Consider the following 21,109-nt stretch of genomic DNA (forward strand, 5'->3'; position numbering starts at 1 on the left):
AAGTTCAACCTAAAAACTAGGTTGTTCTGACCCATACTGGCCTTAAGCAGCTTGAATAATAATTCTGCCAGAAGTGGAAAATAGTTGTGCGGAATCTTTCAGTTAAGGTCGACCTCTGCATTCCAATTAGTCTTTTTAAGAGCTAGTGGATAGCACTACTGTTTTAATATGTTTGATGGTGTGTTTTTAATTGGCAGTCTGTTATTCAGCTGAAATGAAACTACACAGCCTTAATAAAATCAGCAGTGACTGAATTGAATTAAATATTAACTGATATTCAAACTAATTTCAGTGCAAAGATGCATTTTAAACGATGCCGACATGACTAGGGTTTATCTGGAAATAATTTCTTAACATTCCAAATGAACTTTTTAAAATGTGTGACTTAAAGATTTCTGTTAGTACACTGGCGGGTTGGGTACAGGCGGTTAAAATTAACGTGTTGCCGCGATTTCTGTTTATTTTTCGATGTCTGCCGATTTTCCTGCTGAAGGCTTTTTTAAGAGAGATTGAGGGGAGGATTATTTCGTTCGTATGGGGAGGGAAGATGGCCAGAGTTAGAAAAGTGTGCTACAGAGGGGAAGGCAGGCAGGGGGTTTGGGTCTTCCAAACCTAATGTATTACTACTGGGCGGCGAATGTGGAGAAGGTGCGGAGCTGGGTCAGAGAGGTTTATTCCCAGTGGGTCAGAATGGAGGAGAGTTTGTGCAGGGGGTCGGGATTGAAAGCACTAGCAACAGCGCCGCTCCCGATAGCCCCGGGGAAGTACTCAGGGAATCCGGTAATAATAGCTTCATTGAGAATTTGGAGCAGTTTCGCCAACACTTCGGGTTGGGGGTAGGGTCAAGGGAAATACTGATTCGGGGGAAACCACAGATTTGAACCAGGGAAATGGGATGGAAATTTTCGAAAATGGGAGGAGAAGGGGGATTAAGACACTAAAAGATTTGTTTCTTAGGGGTCGGTTTGCAGGATTGAAGGAGCTCGAAGCGAAGTATGGGCTGGAGCAGGGGGAAATATTTAGATACATACAGGTTCGAGATTTTGCCAGAAAGGAGATAGAGCTTCCAGGTGGAGCCAGCCTCCACATTGCTGGAGGAGGTGCTGACGACGGGGGGCTGGAGAAGGGGGGGTAGTGTTGGCAGTTAACGAAGCTATTTTGGAAGAGGAGAAGGCACCACTGGAAGGGATCAAAGCAAAGTGGGAGGAAGAGTTGGGAGAGGATATGGAGAAGGGGTTCTGGTGTGAGGTGCTCAGGAGAGTGAATGCCTCCACCTCGTGCATGAGGTTGGGGCTGATACAGTTGAAGGTGGTACACAGATCACACCTCACGAGGGCGAGGATGAGTTGATTCTTTGAAGGCATAGAAGATGTGTGTGATCGTTGCGGGGAGCCCCCGCTTATCACGTTCATATGTTTTGGCCCTGTCCAAAGCTAGAGCATTACTGGAAGGAGGTTTTTGGGGTCATTTCTAACGTGGTGCACGGGAAACTGGACCCGGGCCCCCGGGAGGCCATATTCGGGTTGTCTGACCAGCCAGGGTTGGAAACGGGTGCGAAGACTAATGTTATAGCCTTCGCCTCGTTGATCGCCCGAAGGCAGATCCTGATGGGTTGGAGAGCAACCTCTCCACCCTATACCCTGCCGTGGCCGGGGGACCTGTTGGAATTCTTGACTCTTGAGAAGGTTAAGTTTGAACTGAGGGGAAGGATGGAGGGGTTCTGCAACTCATGGGCATTATTCATTATGCACTTTCAAGAACTGGATAACATCGAACATTAGTTGGGGCGGGTGGGTGGGAGGGGGGCTGTGTGTGTTAATGGCAACTTTGTGTGATCCCTAATTCCTTTTTGTCATTTGTGTGAACATGCGGGCGAATGTTTGGGGTTTGATGGGATTGTTGTTATTGATATGGGGATTGACATATTTGTTACTGATTATTGTTTATTGTTGGTGGGTGTAAATTTGGAAGAAAATGTGAAAGAGGAGAATAAAAAATATTTTTTAAAAATAATTCTGTTAGTGGATGAAATGGATGGGGAATATGTGCTAAGTAGAATTTTATAATGAACTTTACAGGCAAAACTGTACTTGTTGAACATTTCCTAAGAACTTGGGAGTAGACAATTCAGCCCCTCGAACCCACCCCATTTAATGCAATCATGGCTGATAGCGCGGCCTCAACTCCACTTCCCTGCCCGTTTTCCATAACCCTTCAACCCATTGCTAATTAAAAATCTGTATCTCAAATTTACTCAATGCCCCAACATCCACAGCACTCTGGGACAGTGAATTCCACAGATTCATGACACTTTGACAGAAGTAATTTCTTCCTATTGTATGTTTTCAAGAAGCACTTAGTGGCAAAGGAGATCAAAGGATATGCGGGGAAAGCATGATTAGACTACTGTAATAAACTGGATGATCATAATGAATGGCGGAGTAAGCGCGAATGGCCTCCTCCTGCTCCTATTTTCTGTGTTTCTCTACCCTTTATCCTAAAACACTGACCTCTCATTCTAGATTTCCTCCCAAAAGAAAGCATCGGCTCTGCATCTGTTTTATCCATGCCTTTTCTCATCTTGTATACCTCAATTCCATCACCTCTCATTCTAAACTCCAGAGAGTACAGGCCTAAACTGCTCAATCTCTCGAGACAAGCCCGTCATATCTGGAATCAATCTAGTGAACATTCTCTACACTGCCTCTAATGCAACTACATCCCTCCTCAAATAAGGGAACCAAATCTGTACTGCAGACGGGGTTTCACCAATGCCTTGTACAGTTGCAGCAACACTTCCCTACTTTTATACTCTCTTCTTTTAGCTATAAAGGCCAAAATTCAATTTTCCTTCCGTTTTAATTGCTGTACCTGCATACTAGTTTTCTGAGATTCCTACACCAGGACACCCAGATCTCTCTGCATCGAAGCACTGTTGTGGGCATCACAGAGACGTGGCTGCAAGGGGATCAGAGCTGGGATCTAAATATCCAAGGATATATGTCCTATCGAAAGGACAAGCAGATAGGCAATGGGGGCAGGGTTGCATTGTTAGTAAGGAATGAAGTTAAATCAATAGCAAGGAGCGATATAGGATCATGCATAGAATCTCTGTGGGTAGTTGAGGAATTGCAAAGGTAAAAATACCCTGATGGGAGTTATGTACAGGCCCACTAGCAGTCACGATGTGGGGCAGAAAATAAATCAGAAGATAGAAAAGGCATGTAAAAAAGGCAATATTACAGTAATCATGGGGGACTTGAATATGCAGGTGGACTGGGAAAATCAGGTTGGTAGTGGATCCCAAGAAGTGGAATGTCTAAGAGATGGTTTTTTGGAGCAGCTTGTGACAGAGCCCACTAGGGAACAGGCAATTCTGGATTTGGATGTGTAATGAGGCAGACTTGATTAGAGAACTTACGGTGAAGGAACCCTTGGGAGCAGTGACCACAATATGATAGAAGTTACCCTGCAGTTTGGGAGGGAGAAGCTTCAATCAGATGTAACGGCATTACAATTACATAAGGGTAACTACAAAGACATGAGGGAGGAGCTGGCCAGAGTTGACTGGAAAAGGAGCCTTGCAGGGAAGACAGTGGAACAACAATGGCAGGAGTTTTTGGGGGTTATTAGGGAGGCACAACAGAAATTCATCCCAAGGAGGAGGAAACATGCTATGGGGAGGACAAGGCATCCATGGCTGACGAGGGATGTCAAGGACAGCATAAAGGCTAAAGAAAAAGAATACAAAATGGTGAGGATTAGTGGGAAACCAGAGGATTGGAAAGCCTTTAAAAGTGAGCAGAGGACAACTAATAAAGCAATAAGGGGGGAGAAGATGAAGTATGAGTGCAAGCCAGCTAGTAATATAAAGGAAGATAGGAAGAGATTTTTTTCAATAAATGAAAGGTAAGAGAGAGGCATAAACAGACATTGGACCACGGGCAAATGTGGCTGGAGAAGTAATAGGATACAAAGAAATGACAGATTAACTGAATAGTTAGTTTGCATCAGTCTTCACGGTGGAAAACACCAGTGGGATGCCAGAGCTCCAGGAGAACCAGGGGGCAGAGGTGAGTGCAGTGACCATTACCAAGGAGAATGTTCTAGGGAAACTGAAAGGTCTGAAGGTGGATAAGTCACCTGGACCAGATTGACTACACCCCACGGTCCTCAAAGAGATAGCTGAGGAAATTGTGGAGGCATTAATGATAATCTTTCAGGAATCACTAGAGGCAGGAAGGGTCCCAGAGGACTGGAAGGTGGCTAACGTAACACCACTGTTTAAGAAGGGAGGGTGGCAGAAGATGGGAAATGATAGGCCGGTTAGCCTGACTTTGGTCATTGCTAACATTTTAAAGTCTTATTAAAGATGAGATCGCGAAGCACTTGGAAGTGCATGGTAAAATAGGACTGAGTCAGCACAGCTTTGTCAAAGGGAGGTCATGTCTGACAAATCTGTTAGTTCTTTGAGGAGGTGACAAGGAAGTTAGACAAAGGGGAACCAGTGGACGTGATTTATTTAGATTTCCAGAAGGCCTTTGACAAGGTGCCACATAGGAGACTTAAATAAGTTAAGAACTCATGGTGTTCAGGTAAGATCCTGGCATGGAAAGAGTCTGTACTGTTCTATCTTCTATGGCTGACTGGCAGTAGGCAGAGAGTGGGGATAAAGAGGTCTTTTGCAGGATGACATCCAGCAGAGGGCAGCAGAGCAGAGCTACTGATCAGCTGTTCTGGGGAAATTTGCATACGTGCCGTGCAGTCAGCCTAATTTGAAGGTGGTTTGTGGAGGGGCTGTTGTCAAGTGACAGTTAAACCCGAAACACTTCGTCAGTGTTTCCCACCCTACCTCCTCTAACCAAAAAAAAAACCACGGTTGTTGGGAAGCGGGAGCAGGGGCCTGTCGTGAAGGTGAGTGAGTGCCTTTAAATTTGCTTACCTTTCAGCGGCAGCAGGGTTTGAGGGAATATCAGGTAAGCTCTTCCTTTCTTTTGCTTTTTCTTGTCTTTTTTTTAATCTAGAGGTGATGTCAGGGAAGGCAGTACAATGCTCCTCCTGCAGAATGTTTAAGGTGAGGGACGCCGTCAGTGTCCCTGCTGATTTCATCTGTGGGAAGTGCACCCAACTCCAGCTCCTCAAAAACCATGTTAGGGACCTGGAGCTTGAGCTGGATGAACTTCGGATCATTCGGGAGGCAGAGGGGGTCATAGATAGGAGCTTCAGGGAAGTAGTTACACCAAAGACTGGAGATAGATGGGTAACTGTAAGAGGGGCTGGGAAGAAGCAGTCAGTGCAGGGACCCCCTGCGGTCGTTCCCCTGAGTAACAAGTATACCATTTTGGATACTTGTGGGGGGGGGAGACTTACCAGGGGTAAGCCATGGGGTACGGGCCTCTGGCACGGAGTCTGTCCCTGTTGCTCAGAAGGGAAGGGGGGAAAGGAGTAGAACATTAGTAATTGGGGACTCAATGGTCAGGGGCACAGATAGGAGATTTTGTGGGAGCGTGAGAGACTCGCGTTTGGTATGTTGCCTCCCAGGTGCAAGGGTACGTGATGTCTCGGATCGTGTTTTCCGGGTCCTTAAGGGGGAGGGGGAGCAGCCCCAAGTCGTAGTCCACATTGGCACTAACGACATAGGTAGGAAAGGGGACAAGGATGTCAGGCAGGCCTTTAGGGAGCTAGGATGGAAGCTCAGAGCGAGAACAAACAGAGTTGTTATCTCTGGGTTGTTGCCTGTGCCACGTGATAGTGAGATGAGGAATAGGGAGAGAGAGCAATTAAACACGTGGCTACAGGGATGGTGCAGGCGGGAGGGATTCAGATTTCTGGATAACTGGGGCTCTTTCTGGGGAAGGTGGGGCCTCCATAGACAGGATGGTCTACATCTGAACCTGAGGGGCACCAATATCCTGGGGGGGAGATTTGTTAGTGCTCTTTGCGGGGGTTTAAACTAAATCAGCAGGGGCATGGGAACTTGGATTGTAGTTTTGGGGTACGGGAGATTGAGAGTAGAGAGGTCAGGAGCACAGATTTGACTTCGCAGGAGGGTGCCAGTGTTCAGGTAGGTGGTTTGAAGTGTGTCTACTTCAATGCCAGGAGTATACAAAATAAGGTAGGGGAACTGGCAGCATGGGTTGGTACCTGGGACTTCGATGTTGTGGCCATTTCAGAGACATGGATAGAGCAGGGACAGGAATGGTTGTTGCAGGTTCCGGGGTTTAGGTGTTTTAGTAAGCTCAGAGAAGAGGGCAAAAGAGGGGGAGGTGTGGCGCTGCTAGTCAAGGACAGTATTACGGTGGCAGAAAGGATGCTAGATGGGGACTCTTCTTCCAAGGTAGTATGGGCTGAGGTTAGAAACAGGAAAGGAGAGGTCACCCTTTTGGGAGTTTTCTATAGGCCACCTAATAGTTCTAGGGATGTAGAGGAAAGGATGGCGAAGATGATTCTGGAAAAGAGCGAAAGTAACAGGGTAGTTGTTATGGGAGACTTTAACTTTCCAAATATTGACTGGAAAATATATAGTTCGAGTACATTAGATGGGTCGTTCTTTGTACAATGTGTGCAGGAGGGCTTCCTGACACAATATGTTGACAGGCCAACAAGAGGCGAGGCCACATTGGATTTGGTTTTGGGTAATGAACCAGGCCAGGTGTTAGATCTGGAGGTAGGTGAGCACTTTCGAAACAGTGACCACAATTCGGTGACCTTTACGTTAGTGATGGAAAGGGATTAGTATACCCCGCAGGGCAAGAGTTATAGCTGGGGGAAGGGCAATTATGATGCCATTAGACATGACTTAGGATGTGTTGGTTGGAGAAGTAGGCTGCAAGGGTTGGGCACACTGGATATGTGGAGCTTGTTCAAGGAACAGCTATTGCATGTTCTTGATAAGTACGTACCAGTCAGGCAGGGAGGAAGGGGTCGAGCGAGGGAACCGTGGTTTACCAAAGAAGTGGAATCTCTTGTTAAGAGGAAGAAGGAGGCCTTTGTGAAGATGAGGCATGAAGTTTCAGTTGGGGCGCTTGATAGTTACAAGGAAGCGAGGAAGGATCTAAAGAGAGAGCTGAGACGAGCAAGGAAGGGACATGAGAAGTCTTTGGCAGGTAGGATCAAGGAAAACCCAAAAGCTTTCTATAGGTATGTCAGGAATAAAAGAATGACTAGGGTAAGAGTAGGGCCAGTCAAGGACAGTGGTGGGAAGTTGTGTGTGGAGGCTGAGGAGATAAGCGAGATACTAAATGAATACTTTTCGTCAGTATTCACTCAAGAAAAAGATAATATTGTGGAGGAGAATGCTGAAACCCAGGCTATTAGAATAGATGGCATTGAGGTGCGTAGGGAAGAAGTGTTGGCAATTCTGGACAAGGTGAAAATAGATAAGTCCCCGGGGCCTGATGGAATTTATCCTAGGATTCTCTGGGAAGCCAGGGAAGAGATTGCTGAGCCTTTGGCTTTGATTTTTAGGTCATCATTGTCTACAGGAATAGTGCCAGAGGGCTGGAGGATAGCAAATGTGGTCCCTTTGTTCAAGAAGGGGAGTAGAGATAACCCAGGTAACTATAGGCCGGTGAGCCTAACGTCTGTGGTGGGTAAAGTCTTGGAGAGGATTATAAAAGATACGATTTATAATCATCTAGATAGGAATAATATGATTAGGGATAGTCAGCATGGTTTTTGTGAAGGGTAGGTCATGCCTCACAAACCTTATCGAGTTCTTTGAGAAGGTGACTGAACAGGTAGACGAGGGTAGAGCAGTTGATGTGGTGTATATGGATTTCAGTAAAGCGTTTGATAAGGTTCCCCATGGTCGGCTATTGCAGAAAATATGGAGGCTGGGGATTGAGGGTGATTTAGAGATGTGGATCAGAAATTGGCTAGTTGAAAGAAGACAGAGAGTGGTAGTTGATGGGAAATGTTCAGAATGCAGTTCAGTTACGAGTGGCGTACCACAAGGATCTGTTCTGGGGCCGCTGCTGTTTGTCATTTTTATAAATGACCTAGAGGAGGGCACAGAAGGATGGGTGAGTAAATTTGCAGACGACACTAAAGTCGGTGGAGTTGTAGACAGTGCGGAAGGATGTTGCAGGTTACAGAGGGACATAGATAAGCTGCAGAGCTGGGCTGAGAGGTGGCAAATGGAGTTTAATGTGGAGAAGTGTGAGGTGATTCACTTTGGAAAGAATAACAGGAATGCGGAATATTTGGCTAATGGTAAAATTCTTGGTAGTGTGGATGAGCAGAGGGATCTCGGTGTCCATGTACATAGATCCCTGAAAGTTGCCACCCAGGTTGATAGGGTTGTGAAGAAGGCCTATGGTGTGTTGGCCTTTATTGGTAGAGGGATTGAGTTCCGGAGCCATGAGGTCATGTTGCAGTTGTACAAAACTCTAGTACGGTCGCATTTGGAGTATTGCGTACAGTTCTGGTCGCCTCATTATAGGAAGGACGTGGAAGCTTTGGAACGGGTGCAGAGGAGATTTACCAGGATGTTGCCTGGTATGGAGGGAAAATCTTATGAGGAAAGGCTGATGGACTTGAGGTTGTTTTCGTTAGAGAGAAGAAGGTTAAGAGGTGACTTAATAGAGGTATACAAAATGATCAGAGGGTTAGATAGGGTGGACAGCGAGAGCCTTCTCCCGCGGATGGAGGTGGCTAGCACGAGGGGACATAGCCTTACATTGAAGGGTAATAGATATAGGACAGAGGTCAGAGGTGGGTTTTTTACGCAAAGAGTGGTGAGGCCGTGGAATGCCCTACCTGCAACAGTAGTGAACTCGCCAACATTGAGGGCATTTAAAAGTTTATTGGATAAGCATATGGATGATAAGGGCATAGTGTAGGTTAGATGGCCTTTAGTTTTTTTCCATGTCGGTGCAACATCGAGGACCGAAGGGCCTGTACTGCGCTGTATCGTTCTATGTTCTATGACAGCCGGTGAATAGTGGTGTACCTCAGGGTCTGTGCTGGGACCATAGCTTTTTACAATATACATTAATGATCTGGAAGAAGGTACTGAAGGCACTGTTGCTAAGTTTGCAGATGATACAAAGATCTGTAGAGGGACAGATAGTATTGAGGAAGTAAGGGGGCTGCAGAAGAACTTGGACAAGCTCGGAGAGTGGGCAATGAAGTGCCAAATGAAATACAATGTGGAAAAGTGTGAGGTTATGCACTTTGGAAGGAGGAATTTAGGCATAAACTATTTTCTAAATGGGGAAATGCTTCAGAAAGCAGAAGCACGAAGGGATTTGGGAGTGCTTGTTCATGATTCTCTTAAGGTTAATGTGCAAGTTCAGTCAGCAATTGAGAGGGCAAATGCAAAGTTAGCATTCATGTCAAGAGGGCTAGAATACAAGACCAGGGATGTACTTCTGAGGCTGTATAAGGCTCTGGTCAGACCCCATTTGGAGTATTGTGTGCAGTTTTGGGCCCTGTATCTAAGGAAGGATGTGCTGGCCTTGGAAAGGGTCCAGAGGAGGTTCACAAGAATGATCCCTGGAATTAAGAACTTGTCGTATGAGGAACGTTTGAGGACTCTGGGTCAGTACTCGGAGTTTAGAAGGATGAGAGGGGATCTTATTGAAACTTAGAAGATACTGCGAGGCCTGGATAGAATGGACGTGGAGAGGATGTTTCCACTTGTAGGAAAAACTAGAAGCAGAGGACACCATCTCAGACTAAAGGGACAATCCTTTAAAACAAATGGAGGAATTTCTTCAGCCCGAGGATGGTGAATCTGTGGAACTCTTTGCCGCAGAAGGCTGTGGAGGCCAATTCACCGAGTGTCTTTAAGACAGAGATAGATAGGTTCTTGATTGATAAGGGGATCAGGGGTTATGGGGCGAAGACAGGAGAATGCGGATGAGAAAATATCAGCCATGATTGAATGGCGGAGCAGACTCGATGGGCCAAGTGGCCTAATTCTGTTCCTATGTCTTATGGTCTCTCCATTTAGATAGTAAGTTGCCTTTCCATTTTCCAACCAAATTGATAACCTCCCACTCCATGTTAAACTCCATATGTCACATTTTGGCCCACTCGACCTATATCCATTTGTAAATTTCTTATTTCCTCATTGCAGCTTACTATCCCACCTATTTTAGTGTCATCTTAAAATATGGCTATACTACCTTCTATCCCTACGCCCAAGTTATCAATATATATTTTAAATAGTCGGGGCCCGGAGAACTGAATCTCATGGAACCCCACCAGTTATATCTTGCCAACCAGAAAAATACTCATTATCCCGACTCTATGCTTTCCATCAGTTAGTCTTCTGACCAAGATAATAAATTACCCCCAATCCCAAGTGATCTTACCTTCTGTATTAACCTTTGCGGCACCATATCAAGTGCATTCTGGAAGACCAGTTATATTACATCTGCAGGATACCCATTATCTATTTAGCTTGTTACATCTTCAAAGAACTCTAGCAAATTCGTCAAACATGATTTACCATTCATAAAACATGCTGACTGATGGATTGTGGTTTAACTTTCTAAATGTCCTGTTATTGCTACTTTAATAATGGATTCTAATAATTCCCCAAAGACAGATGTTAAACAACTGGTCCATAGTTTCCTACTTTCTGCCTCCCTCTCTTTTTGAATAAGGGCATTACATTAGCATTTTCCCAATCAACTGGAATCTTTCAGATTCAACAAATACATGGATAGGATGGTTATAGAGGGATATGGCACTAGGAAGCACTGAGGGTTTTGGCCAAGGGTGGCCGAAGGGCCTGTTTCTGTGCAGTACTGTTCTTTGTTCTTTCCTGCATCCAGGGAATTTAGGAATATTATAACCAATGGATCCACTATCGCCGCTGCACTTCCTTTAAGACCCTGGGATGTAGGCCATCAGGCCTGGGGGACTTGTCTGCTTCAATCCCAATAGTTTGTTCATACTTTTTCCCTATTGGTGTAATAGTTCTAAGTTCCTCCCTTTCTATTACCTCTACCTGTTACTTTTGGGGTGGTACTAGTGCCCTCTATCGTGAAAACTGAAGCTGAATATTGATTTGGTGTCTTTGTTATTCCTGTGTTTCTGCACTTTTAATTCCCTAATCTCATCCGCCAAGGGACCAGCATTCACTTTAGCTACTCTCTCCCCGTTTATATGCTTTTTGAAGCTTTTGCTATCCATTTTTATATTTTGAACTAGTTTTCTTTCATAATTTACCTTTGTTCTTTTTAATACTTTTTAGTAACCCTTTGTTTAGAAGTTTCCCAATTTTCCAGCCTGCCATGTCCGTGGATCATCCACTTCTATGAGTTTATTTGAAAAATTGTTGAAACCACATATTACATATTTGTACAGATTTCTATGGATGTGATGTATAAATGCATTATAAATGTGACTGTAATAAAGTCAAGGAGAACTTGTCAAGTGACACGATTCAGACAGCAGTGATGTTTGAATACTAAACAACAATGCTGAAGGTGAAGAGGACTTGGCTAATGGATAAATGAGAATTATTTCTGACCACGGCAACTCTCCTCATCAACTTTTGTTTATTCTTTCATAGGGTGCAGACGCTGTTGGCTAGGCCAGCATTTATTTATTGCCCATGCCTCGTTTCCATTGATACGGTGGTGGTGAGCCACCGCCTTGAATAACCGAAAGCCAGGTGATGTAGGTACACCCAAAGTGCTGTTGGGAAGGGAATTCAGGATTTTGACCCAGCAACAGTGAAGGAATGGCGACATAGCTCCAGGCTTGGAGACTAACTTTGTAGGCGGCGGTGTTCTCTTGTATTTGCTGCCCTTGTCCTTCAAGATGGTCGGGGTCACAAGTGGAAGGTGCTGTTGAAGGAGCCTTGGTGATTTTATGTAGTGCATCTTGTAGATGCACTACTATCATTGTGCTTCAGTGGTGAAGGGTGTTAATGTTTAAGGCAGTGGGTAGAGTGCAAGTCAAGCAGGCTGCTTTGTCTTGGATGGTGTCAAGTTTCTTGCATGTTGCTGGAACTGCACTCTAAGGCAAGTAGAGTGAATTCCATCACAATCTTGACTTTTGCCTTGTAGGTAGGTGGTGGACAAGCTTTGGTGACTTGAATGGTGGGTCACTCACCACAGTATTCCCAGCTTTTGACCTGTTCTTTTAGCCACAATATTTATATGTCTTGTCCAGTTCCAGGAAATTGATAGTGGGGGATTCAGCAATGGTTATGCCATAGACTAACTAGCAGAGTTGGTTAGATTCTCTCTTGCTGGAGCTGGTCATTAATTACCTGCCACTTGTCTGATGTTGATGCTGCTTGCCTGCTGTGAATGTTACTTGCCACTTATCAGCCCAGGCCTGAATATTGCTGCATATGAATACAGACTGCTCCAATACCTGATATATCATAAATGGTGCTGAAAATTATGCAAGTCGTGAATGGTGCTGAAAATTCTGTAATCAGTCAACATCCCCACTTCTGACCTTATGATGGAGAGAATGTCATTGACGAAACAGGTGAAGATGGTTGGGCCGAGGACACAACCCTGAGCATCGATTTCAGCGACGTCCCAGGATTGAGATGACGACCATAACCTTTTAGAATCTTTTTACAGTGCAGAAGCAGGCTATTTGGCCCATCGAGTCTGCACCAGCCCTTGGAAAGAGCACCCTACCTTAGCCCACATCTCCCCTATCCCAGTAGCCCCACCTAAACGTTTTGGCCAATCCACCTAACCTACACATCCTGAGACTGTGGGAGGAAACCGGAGCACCCGGAGGAAACACACACCGACACGGGAAGAAATTGCAAACTCTGCACAGACAGTGACCCAAGCCGGGAATCAAAGCTGGGATCCTGGAGCTGTGAAGCAACCCTGCTAACCACTGTGCTACCGTGCCCCCCTTTTGTGCTAGGTATGACTCCAGCCAGAAAAGAGTCACCCCCAATTCCCACTGACTCTGATTTTGCTAGGGCTTTTTGATGCTGCATTTAATCAAATGCTGGTTTGATGTCAAGAGCAGTCACTCTGACCTCGAGTTCAGCTTGCTTGTCCATATTTGGACCAAGGCTGTAATAAAGTCAGGAGCTGAGTGCAGAACTCGAGTGGAGAGTCTGTGAACAGGAGTGCCACTAGATAGCACTGTTGACAACCCCTTTCATCACTTTGCTGATGATAATGATGGAGCAGTAATTGACTGGATTGGATTTGTCCCGCTTTTTGTGGACAGGACACAGTGGTAGCTAATGATCAACAGGAGGATTCTTTCTCCATTTTTGACTTGATGATTTAAGACTTCATAGAGTCAAGATTGAGGACTCCTAGTGCAAGTCCCTCCTAAATGTATACCACTGTGCCACCACCACCATGAATGTGATCTGTCCTGCTGGTGGGACAGGATATACCCAGGATGGTGTGGTACGGTATGATTCGGAGTATGACTTTGTCAGGTTATTTCTTGACTAGTCTGAAACACCCCTCCGAATTTTGGCACAAGCTCCCTGGATGTTAGTAAAGAGGTATTTGCAGAGTCGACAGGGTTGGGGTGCCATTGTTGTTTCTGGTGCCTAGATTGTGCCAGATAGTCTGTCCAGTTTGATTCCTTTTTGACTTTTCAGTAACAGTTTGTAGCGGCTTACTTTTCCATTTCAGAGGGCAGTTAGGAGTCGACCGCATTCAGTGGATTTGGAGACGCACCATGTAGGCTAGAAAAGTAAGGATGACAGTTTTCCTACCCTAAAGGACATGAACCAGATGGGTTTTTACAATAATCAAGAATGGTTTCATGGTCACCTTTGTTGAAGCAAGTTTTTAATTATAGATTTATTGGTGAAATGTCAACCAGTGTCCCTCGAGACTGGATTACTAGTTTATTCACATTACCTTTCTGCCACATCTTCCTCCTAAACTCTTGCAGATTAGTGAAGACTATAAATTTGGAATGAGTAACAGCTGTGTATCTTGCAGCTGTTGGTGTTGGCAATAGTGGAAGAAAAAGTCAGCTTCTGATGCACAACTTGGAAAGAATATATTTGAAAGTAAGGAACCTTAGCATCTGGGCTATCTTTTTTTTAAAAAAAATTTCATTTATAATCTTTATTGTCACAAGTAGGCTTACATTAATTCTGCAATGAAGTTACTGTGCAAAGCCCCGAGTCGCCACATTCCGGCACCTGTTCGGGTACACCGGGAGCATTCAGAATGGCCAAGTTACCTAATAGCATGTCTTTCGGGACTTTTGGGAGGAAACCGGAGCACCCAGAGGAAACCCACGAAGACACTGGGAGAACGTGCAGACTCCACACAGTCACCCGAGGCCGGAATTGAACCCGGGTCCCTGGTGCTGTGAGGCAGCATTGCCGCCATCCACCCGCTGTTCACTGAAGTCACAGGTAGTGGTAAGAAGTTGGCTTGTGGGAATCCAAAGATATTTTGCTCTAACAGAGTGAACTGATAGTTGAAGCAATTAGCGGTTGGATCTCTGAGGATTTATGTAAAATCTTAAAAGACAAAGGGAAACTGAAAGGATAGTTGGAAAACCTGGATGCAGATCCTTGATGGAAACAGCCGAGGGGAAACCTGGATGCAGATCCTTGATGGAAACAGCCGAGGGAAAGTCTTGTTTGAAAGAAGATTTTGAAGCGTGTCTTTTTGAGTGGAGTTTGGAAACACTTGTGTGACAAATCAAGTGGGAGTTTGAGGAGGAAGCTAAGAGCTACATTAAAAAGCAGAACCAAGAAGGTAATAATCTCTGCATTACTACCTGAACCAAGAGCTAATTGGCATAGGGTCAAAAAGCTTAAGGAGGTGAGTGTGTGGCTCAAAGATTGGTGTGGGAGGAATGGGTTTGAATTCGTAGAACATTGACACCAGTACTGGGGAAGAGGGGACCTGTTCCAATGGGATGGTCTGCATCTGAATCTTGCTGGGACCAGAGTCCTGGCGAATCACATAACTAGGACTGTAGACAGGGCTTAGTGAGAGGAGAGGGGGGGGGGGGGGGGGGGGGGGGGTGTCCAGTTGTATGGAGAATTAGAAAATCATAAAGGAGAAGGTAGAAGTGCAGGTTAATGATTTGGAGTTTGAACTCGGGACTCTGGAAAGGTTAGTAAAGTTTCCAGACCATGTAATGGAACAGAGTATAGAAGGTGGCAGGAATCTAACTTCAGGCAGAACAAAAAAGATGACAAATACGAGAAGGGCGATGGCCAATGCAGGACTGAGGATGTTGTACCTAAATGCACGCAGTATACAAAATCTTCAATGAGCTTGTTGCGCACATTGAAATTGGCCGCTATGATGTTGTGGGCATCACAGAGACGTGGCTGCAAGGGGATCAGAGCTGGGATCTAAATATCCAAGGATATGTGTCCTAACGAAAGGACAATCGGATGGGCAAAAGGGGTGGGGTTGCATTCTTAGTAAGGAATGAAGTTAAATCAATAGCAAGATGCGATATAGGATCAGAAGGCATAGAATCTGTGTGGGTAAAGTTAAGTAATCGTAAAGATAATAAGACCCCGCTAGAAGTTGTGTACAGACCCCCTAGCAGTAGTCTGGATAGGGGCCAGAAAATAAATCCGGAAATAGAAAAGGCATATAAGAAAGGCAATATTACAATAATCATGGTGTACTGGGAAAATCAGGTTGGCAGTGGACCCCAAGGAAAGGAATTGATGGAATGTCAAGATGTTTTTTTGGAGCAGCTTGCGACAGAGCCCACTAAGGGAATGGGCAATTGTGGATTTGGTGATGTGTAATGAGGCAGACTCGATTAGGGAACTTAAGGTGAAGGAACCCTAAGGGGGGCAGTGAGATCAATATGATAGAATCCACCCTGCAGTTTGAGAGGGAGAAGCTGCAATCCGATGTAATGGTATTTCAATTAAATAAAGGTATCTACAAAGACATTAGGGAAGAGATGGCCAGAGTTGATTGGAAGGGAAGACACTGAAACAGCAATGGCGTGTGTTTTGGGGTTATTCGGGATGCACAACAGAAATTCATCCTGAGGAGGAGGAAACTTGCCATGGGAAGGATGAGGCATCAATGGCTAACGAGGGAGGTCAAGGACAGCTTAAAAGCAAAACAAAAAGCATGCAAAGTGGTGAGGATTAGTGGGAAGCCTTTAAAAGCGAGCAGAGGACGACTAAAAAATCAATAATGGGGAAGAAGATTAAATATCCGTGTAAGCTAGCTAGCGATATTAAAGAAGATGGGAAGAGTATTTTTCAATATATAAAAGGCAAGAGAGGCAATAATAGATATTGGACCACTAGAAAATGAGGCTGGAGAAGTAGTAATAGGAAACAAAGAAATGGCAGAGGAACTGAATAGTTACTTTGCATCAGTCTTCATGGTGCAAGACACCAATGCGATACCAGAACTCCAGGAGAATCATAAAGCAGAGGTGAGTGTAGTGGCCATTACTAAGGAAAAGTTTCAGGGGAAACAAAGGTCTGAAAGTGGATAAATCACCTGGACTGGATGGACTACACCCCAGGATTCTAAAGGAGATTGTGGAGGCATTGATGGCGATCTTTCAGGAATCACTGGAGGCAGGGCGGATCATAGAGGACTTAAAAAGGGCAAATATAACACCTTTGTTTAAAAAGGGAGGGAGGAAGAAGATGGGAAATTATAAGCTGAGTAGCCTGACTTCGGACATTGGTAAGATTGTAAGAGTCCATTATTAAAGATGGGATGGCCGATTGCTTGGAAGTGCATAATAAAATAGGTCTGAGTCAAGGGGAGGTTATGTTTGACAAATTGCTAAAATTCTTTGAGGACGTAACAAGTTAGACAAAGGTGAATGAGTGGACGTGATCTATTTAGATTTCCAGAAGGCGTTTGACAAGGTGCCATATATGAGGCTGTTAAATAAGTTGAGTCCATGGTGTTAAAAGTAATACTTGCATGGATAGAGGATTGGCTGACTGGCAGAGGGTGGGGATAAAGGGGTATTTTTCAGGATGGCAGCTGGTGACTAGTGTACCTCAGGGGTCGGTACTGGGACCACAAATTTTCACAACATACAGAAGGGACTGAGGGCACTGTTGCTAGGTTTGCAGATGATACAAAGATATGCAGAGGGACAGGTAGCATTGAGGAAGCGGGGGTGGGGGGAGCTGCAGAAGGATGTGGACAGGCTAGGGGAGTGGGCAAAGAAGTGGCAGATGAAATACAATGTGGGAAAATGTACGGTTATGCACTTTGGAAGGAAGAATGGAGGCACAGACTATTTTCAAAATGGCAAAATGCTTAGGAAGTCAGAAGCACAAAGGGACTTAGGAATTCTTGTTCAAGATTCCCTTGGTTTACATGCAGGTTCATTCGGTAGCTAGGAAGCCAAATGCAATGTTAACATGGCGAGAGGACTAGAATACAAGAGCAGGGAGGCTTTATAACACTCTGGTCAGATCTATTTGGAGTATTGTGAGCAATTTTGGACCCTGTATCTGAGGAAGGATGTGCTGGCCTAGGAAAGTGACCAGGGGAAGTTCGCAATGATCCCTGGAATGAAGAGCTTGTCCTATGAGGAATGGTTGAGGACTCGGGTTCTATACTCGTTGGAGTTTAAAAGGATGAGGAGGGATCTTATTGAAACTTACAGAATACTGCGAGGCCTGGAGAGAGTGGATGTGGAGAGGATGTTTCCACTAGTAGGAAAAACTAGAACCAGAGGGCACAACCTCAGACTGAAGGGACGATCCTTTAAAATAGAGATGAGGAGGAATTTCTTCAGCCAGAGGGTGGTGAATCTGTGGAACTCTTTGCCGCAGAAGGCTGCAGAGGCCAAGTCACTGAATGTCTAAGACAGAGATAGATAGGTTCTTGATTTAAAAAGGAATCGGGGGTAATGGGGATGAGAAAAATATCAGCCATGGTTGAATGGCGGAGCAGACTAGGTGGGCCGAGTGGCCTAATTCTGCTCCTATATCTGGTCTTAAATCCATGGCAGGGCAATTGAGTGGTATCTGCCACTTGGTTTCAGAGTGGGGTGTTGTCTGACCACAGTTAGCCTGTTGGGTTACAGGGACTGTGTTTATTGAAAACCTTACAGTATAACAAGGTAGGTGGGAATGAAGGAGTATCTTACTGGTTAAATTTTTCATGCATAATAAATGTGTTTTTGTTGTTAAAAGCTAGTTGGCAGTTCTGTGACTCTGTTCATCCATGTTTTCTAAAACAATAAGTAAACGTTCCTCCGAGCCAGGGTTCCATTGTAGGATCTTCCTGTCCAGTAGTAACATCAACTGGGATTGTAACATTTGTGATGTCTGCTGTTTACTGCCTCAACTAACCCTGTAGTTAGTTTTTTCCCCTTTGTGGATTGAGGAAGATTTTTACTGAGTATCTTTCAAGTGTAAATCATGTCATTTCTCGATGGGTTTCTATCACCCTTCTCTTACTTTCCTCAAGGTGCTGACTCTTGGCCTCGCCCAGTTACAAAGATACTTTTCCAAATCCTGCTCCCCCATTTGTATGAAAGAAAGAACTTGCAGTTATATAATACCCATGCTGTCATGTGCTTGTAGTTCTTCACACACAATGGTGTGTTGCAGTTGCAAAGTGGGAAGGCCAGTGAATTGGGAGGGAACGGGCTGGAACAGTATTTTTATAGTGTGGCGTTCGGTCCACATTCTACCTGTGGCAGGAAATCTCCAAGGTAATGTCGCTGCTATGATGCAGCGGAAACGCAATTGTGTTTGTGGGCAGGGTAATTTAGTCTCCTCTAAATGCTGCCATTTACAATTCAGTGCAAATTTTGGAATTGAGTGCACACACTGATCACAGACTGTGAGATTTGCAACTACATAAAGCTTGGCAGCCATTTTCCTTGGCATTGGAAAAGGGGGTTGGGGGGATGTTGGTGGGGGGAAAGAGATCATTAGCTGAGTGTTTTGGGAGGCCCCTGAAAGGAGCAGGAGCCTATCGGGTTTTGAGCAGCTGAGGATCATTACTGTGCTGTTGGGCTCGCAGGTGCATTGGGAGCAAATTGTGGTCATGGTGTCCAGGCAAGGCATATGGAGGGTCATTGCTGTTGGGGTAATGGTGATGGACAACAGCAGGGTCGTGGGTCAGGTTGCCTGAAATTACAGTGCATGAATGAGGGGGCGGCCAATGACCATGGGATCATGCATCCAGGAGTGGCGCAGAGGAAGGGAGGACATCTTGTGTGGCACCACTACATAGAATCATAGAATTTATAGTGCACAAGGAGACCATTTGGCCGATCGGGCTGCACTGACCCTGAAAGAGCACCCTATTTAAGCCCACACCTCCACCCTATCCCAGTAACCCACCTAACCTTTTGGACACTAAGGGGCAATTTGGCATGGCCAATCCACCTAATCTGCACGTCTTTGGACTGTGGAAAGAAACCGGAGCACCCGGAAGAAACCCACGCAGACACTGGGAGAAAGTGCAAACTCCTTACAGGCAGTCACCCAAGTCCAGAATTGAACCTGGGTCCCTGGGTGGTGAGGTAGCAGTGCCACTGTGCCACCCTGCAGTGGGTCAGCCTCTGGTTGGGGTTACGACACCCTGGGCTAGGGGGTGGTCAGTTCCAGCCCTCCTTGACCTGGCGTTGCAACACAATAAATTAACCAATAGTTCTTAGAAAAATGCTCAAATTCTTTGGACCTTGGCTGTCCAATAATTAGTTACCAGATTTGTAAATTTAAACACAATTACTTTTATTGATAACAAGAACTATAATGAAATAAGCAGCAAATACAACTGGTTAACTATTATTAAATTCCTAATCCCCCACTTTCACTTGCCCCATCCCCTCTCTCTCTATATGCATGACAAACAAACATAGAGGGGAAGAGAGGGGTGAAACTAATAAGTAAAAGGATAAAAAGTCTGTTTCAGCAGGTTGTTGGTAAGCATACTTTACGTCAAACCAGGCTTTCAGGTCAAGGTCTCTGTTTTCCAGTCTCGAATGGCTTTCACTGTTGATTCATTCAGGTCTCTGCAGTTTCAGAAATGCAGCAGCTATCCAGCTTTTCTGGAGAAAACACGAGAGGGAGAGAGAGAGAGAGAGAGAGAGAGAGAGAGAGAGAAGGTGCTTGTCTTTCAGGATCCTGGTCTCCAGCTCTGCTTTCCCTGGTCTGAAAAAATCATTCTGTTGGGGTAGGACATGATCACCTATTGGGCACATGCAGCCTTTTGGTCTTCCAGTGACGGTGATGTGCTGAATGGATGTGGCTCTCAAGTGGCTCTTCTCCAGACCAGAATCAAATAGGCACTTTTAGGCAAATTGTGCCCGAAAATTCAAAAACAACTCAATCAAGAAAATAAAAAAAATAGAACCAGAATGCCAGCGAGAGGGAGCTCGAGGGATCGAACGAATGGCAGAAATGGTGGAAAGGGCTATGAGCAGCAGGAGGATGAGCTGGTGGACCCACGATGTGAGGGGGCCACGGCCACCCAAGAGAGGGAGGAAGGCCTTTCGACCAGAGGATCAGAACCCCCACCCCCACCCCCAATCACCTGGAAATGGCTGGAAAGCATTCCCTATGAAGGAACTAACCGCCATGGAAGAGGCGATAAAGGTCAAAATCCAAGTGGCGGTGACAGAGGCGATGGTCACCATGCCAGATTGGGAACACACAGGAAAAAACAATGCATGATTGGAGAAAGCATCGATGGATCAGAATGACAGGATCGTCGTCCTGGAGTCAGAAGTCAAAAGGTTGGTGGCGGCCCAAAGGAGCTGAAAAGGGAAAGTCGAGAACCAAGAAAACGGGTTCTGACACCAAAACGTTTGAATTGTTGGCCTGCCGGATGATATTTAGGACAGGGACCCGATGGACTATGTTGCCCAATTGCTGGGCAACCTAATTGGGAGACACATCTTCTCCAACCCCCCTGGAGATCGACAGAGCGCACAGGTCGCTCATAGCGAAACCCAAGGCGGGGGAACAACAGAGGGCGGTCATCACAAAGCTACATTGATACCAGGATCTTGAGGTGGGCGAGACAGACCAAGACGGGTACCTGGGAAGGACACAACCTGGGGGTGGGGGTGGGTGGAAGAACACTGGGAGGGAGGGGGAATGGGGAGGGGGAGGGGGTGCAGGGCGGGGAAGGAACATAAAGGGAACAAAGGATTGGTTTTGAGATCGGCTTTGGCAGGTAAGGTTGAGACTGAA

This window comes from Scyliorhinus canicula, chromosome 18, assembly GCF_902713615.1.
Source record: "Scyliorhinus canicula chromosome 18, sScyCan1.1, whole genome shotgun sequence".
Taxonomy (NCBI): Eukaryota; Metazoa; Chordata; class Chondrichthyes; order Carcharhiniformes; family Scyliorhinidae; genus Scyliorhinus; species Scyliorhinus canicula.